The sequence below is a fragment of the Bidens hawaiensis genome, unplaced genomic scaffold (assembly GCF_021521415.1).
Source record: "Bidens hawaiensis isolate Kalapana, Puna unplaced genomic scaffold, B.hawaiensis_p1.1 tig00009659_1, whole genome shotgun sequence".
Taxonomy (NCBI): Eukaryota; Viridiplantae; Streptophyta; class Magnoliopsida; order Asterales; family Asteraceae; genus Bidens; species Bidens hawaiensis.
The window spans coordinates 619,707-624,275 of NW_027491724.1; positions in this window are offsets into that span (position 1 = coordinate 619,707).

Consider the following 4,569-nt stretch of genomic DNA (forward strand, 5'->3'; position numbering starts at 1 on the left):
GTATAGCGATGGACTTTATTACCAAGTTACCTTTGACAGCAAGCAAACATGATAGCATCTGGGTAATAGTGGATCGATTGACTAAATCTGCTCACTTTCTGCCCATTCGTGAAAACTACCGTGTTGAGCATCTCGCGCAGCTTTATGTCAAGGAAATCGTCTGCCGCCATGGTACTCCTTTGAGCATCATATCCGATCGCGATGGCCGTTTTATATCTCGCTTTTGGAAATCTCTCCAATCTGCGCTAGGAACTCGCTTGGACATGAGTACTGCATATCATCCTCAGACTGACGGACAGTCTGAGCGAACTATTCAAACTCTTGAGGATATGCTCCGATCTTGTGTTCTTGATTTTGGAGGTAATTGGGATTCACACCTGCCTTTGATCGAGTTCTCTTATAATAACAGCTATCATTCCAGTATCGGTATGGCCCCATTTGAAGCACTTTACGGTCGTAAGTGCCGCTCCCCGATTTGTTGGAGCGAAGTGGGTGAAACTCAAATCACAGGACCCGAACTTGTTCAAGAGACAACCGATAAAATCGCCAAGATCCGTGATCATTTGCTGACTGCCAGAAGCCGACAGAAGAGTTACGCAGATCGTAGGCGAAAGCCTCTCGAATTTCAAGTTGGTGATCTTGTTCTCCTCAAAGTGTCGCCTTGGAAAGGTGTTGTCCGCTTTGGGAAGAAGGGTAAGCTTGCTCCTCGTTATGTTGGTCCATTCAAGATTCTCGCGCGTGTGGGAAAAGTTGCCTACAGACTTGACCTGCCGCTCGCGCTCAGTAATGTGCATCCAACGTTCCATGTTTCCAATCTCAAGAAGTGTCTAGCTGACGAGAACCTTCACATTCCACTTGATGAAGTTCAAGTTGATGAATCCATGCATTTCATTGAGAAGCCTGTTGAGATTATGGATCGCGAGGTTAAGCAAACCAAGCGCAGTCGTATCCCTATCGTGAAAGTTCGCTGGGAGTCCAAGCGCGGAGCCGAGTTTACATGGGAAAGGGAAGATCAAATGAAGATCAAGTACCCGCACCTGTTCTCTGCGCAACCTACTTCGAGATAAATTTCGGGACGAAATTTCTTAAAGTAGGGGAGACTGTGACATCTGCCCCGATCCGACCCGACCCAGGTACCCGTTTCTCTGACCCGATCTCTCTTTTATTATTTAATATTTATACTTGTATTTTATTTTTAATAATAATATGTATTTTCCTTCCCGCCTTTCGTTTCCTTCCCGCTGTCCCGTCCCTCTCCTTCTCTCTTTCCGCCTTCTTTTCCCTCTTGTCGCCGTCCCGCCCTTAAGCCTTGCTTCCCTCTTTCAACTCTTTGCTTGTCCTTTGGTTCCTCCCGCTTAAGGATGTCTGCAGCTCCACGCGCCAGACTCCTTACATGGAAGCCTGCGTGAAGACATCTTGTTCCTGCGATGCGTGGAGAGAACTCTTCTCGCAGCGCGCTAAGAATGTATGTTCTTCCCGCAATGCGCTAAGAATGTATGTTCTTCCCGCGATGCGCTTAGAATTCTTGTTCTTCACGCAGCACGCGAAGGATTTGTGATTCTTCCCGCAGTGCGCTAAGGATTGTTGTGCCAGCCTTCGCGCTCGCGCACTCAGCCTTCTCGCGCTGTACCCTTTGAGTTTTCTTGTGTTGAATCTAGCCGTTTGCTTTTGTGTTGTCTTATCTTCTGTGCTGTTGACCTAACCTATCTAATGTCTGAATAGTTACTTTCGGCGCAGCATGCGTACCAACCCCCATTGGTTGGTAGAAAAAGTGACTGACATTATCTTTTGAGATCTGCTTTTGCCATGCTTGACCAGTACCTTTATCTGACCTGCCCATGCCTTTTTACTGTTCGCTGACAGCTTTATCTTGCCCCCTGCAGCTGCCATATCTTTTGATATCTTTTGCTTTTGGATTCTTATGCTTTTTGATATCTTTTGCTTTTTGAGATCTTTTCCCCTTTTCTAGGATTGTGTTCCCTAGGGTTTCTCTATAAATAATAGTATTATTTTTTCCTAACACATCACACACAAAACACTTAATCTCTCCTGTTCTCTTGCTCCTTGCTCTCTCTGCCGTCTTCCTCTCTGCCTCCGTCTTCCTCCTTGTTCTTCCTGCTTTTCCGGTAATATATATTATATATAATAGTTTACTTATTAATTATGCTAACTTATAATCAAGACTTAAAACCAATCGTTAAAACAATAATCTTTAATTATAGGTTAACTTTGCTTGCTTAAGAGTTGATTCTTGCATATCTATCACCGCATCGTTTATCAAGTGAGTTATCTCGTATCTAATCCCTTTTTATTTTAAATGCTTTGGGATGTTCATGTGTTCATACAAAACTTGAGTCTTAAACTTGTTTATGAACTTTAGTCGCGCAGTATCCCATGTGTTGAGGACGTTTACTTGGCTGTTTATTTGTATGTGTGTATCATTAACCGCTTTGTTCGGCCTATTCCGCAGTTCCGTTGGTACCATTAGTTGAACACGGGAGACCTATCGTTTACGGTTTTCTTTGTTTACACTTGCACAGATGTTTTCTCGTTTTTATGCTCAATTGGGAGCATGGATTGAACTATGATCTATGAACTATCTTAGGCTTGATCACAATCTGATTACACCCTTGTTAAACTCTAGACATACACGTGTTGCGCGCAGATTTACTGTGATTATCTATGATTATCTATTAAACTTGATTTCTCACCAACACGCAAGTGTTTGACGTTTATTTTAACACATGTTCAGGTTTGCAGTAGCTGTTTTGGAGCTTGTGGACACGTAGGACGTTTTTACTTTTGGACCTAGAATTAAAATGTATCAAGACAAGTTAATGTTGTTTGAATGTTATAATTTATAATATATTGATTTATGTTTGATTTATGTTCTTTATTTTCCCCGCTGCGCGTGCGCGATAAAATGTGTATTAATAAATATTGACACCAATAGTGTCGCGAGTAATGAAGCAATATGTGGCGCCCCGATGTATAATCCGCCTTTGGTCGGGGTGTTACAATTCACGGATTTACCAAGAGTAAGACCGAACTGCAACGTCCCTTGAATATACCATAGGATACGCTCTAGGGCGTCCCAATGTGCCATCGTTGTACCACATAACTGATGTCCGGTTTAGTAAATGTAAGGTATTGTAGGGCCCCTGCCATGCTTCGGTAGAGTGTTGGATCATCAAAAGGTGTACCAGAAGCAGCACCTAACTTACCATTAGTATCAACTGGGTGGCAACGGGTTTACACGTCTGCATTCCGGCTCGTTTTATGATATCACGAGCATAATTATTTTGTGCAAGAAACATAGTATCAGCTGTACGAGTTACCGAAATCCCGAGAAAGTGACTGAGATCACCGAGATCCTTCATGGCAAATTCGGAGGCCAAGTTGGCAAGTAACTTTGTGAGAAGACTATCTGAGGAAGTGGTTAAAAGAATGTCATCGACATATAATAGGAGATAAGCCAATTCGGTCCTGGAGTGCACAATAAATAAGGAGTTATCACACCCACTTTGTCGAAAACCCAAGGTCATAACATAATCCGTGAACCGTTGATACCAAGCCCGAGATGCTTGCTTTAACCCATATAAAGACTTCTTGAGAAGACACACATGATTTGGGTAGGCATGGTTACGAAAACCCATAGGCTGATACATGTAGACCGTTTCATTCAATTTCCTGTGTAAAAAAGCATTTGTAACATCTAGCTGATGCACGGGCCACGAACAAGATAAAGCAATAGATAAAACGGTTCGTATAGTCGCCGGTTTAACCCGCGCTAAAAGTTTCTCCACAATCAATGCCTACCTGTTGTGTTCGACCATCACAAACCAACCGAGCCTTATAACGTTCAAGTGTGCCATCCAAACGAAACATGCTACGGATCACATTCATTTGTGGGTGACGCGGGACCAATTCCCAAGTCTCATTTTCAATAAGGGCATTAAACTCATTGGTCATGGCAGTGTGCTATTCCGGTGTGGACAAGGCATGGGTGGGGTTTTTGGGAATGGGAACAATGGTTTTTACGGATAAATTAAATATTTTCTTAGGTTTGAGAATCCCATCCATGGCTCTAGTGCGCATGGATAGGGTAGAGGTATTGGTATTTTGAGCAGGTTGTGTAGTAGTGGGCTCGAGGTGGGGTGATGAAGCCGTGGCCTCTGTTTGATGATGGTGGGATGGATTTGATGGTAGGTGTGAGCTGGAGAGTGTTTGTGTGGGTGTTATTATATTTTTGGTTGGAGTGGGTAATGATTGGGATTGGGAGTTTGAGTGGGTTGTTGGGCTAGGGGATCGGAAAGTTGGGCCAGATGGTGGTGAGTTGGGAGCTGATGAAGGCAGATTATTGAGGACAGTGGGTGATAGACTTTGGGGTGTGGTAGTGGAAGTGGAAACGGGGAATGGATCAATTTGTGTCCAAAGGTGCGGATGAGGGGGGGGTTGAGAGAAATTCGTACGACTGTGGGGCGGAAGATGGTGGGATCGAATATTTTTGAGCAAACGGAAAGATCGTTTCGTCAAAGACGACGTGTCGTGAAATAATGAGTTGGTTTG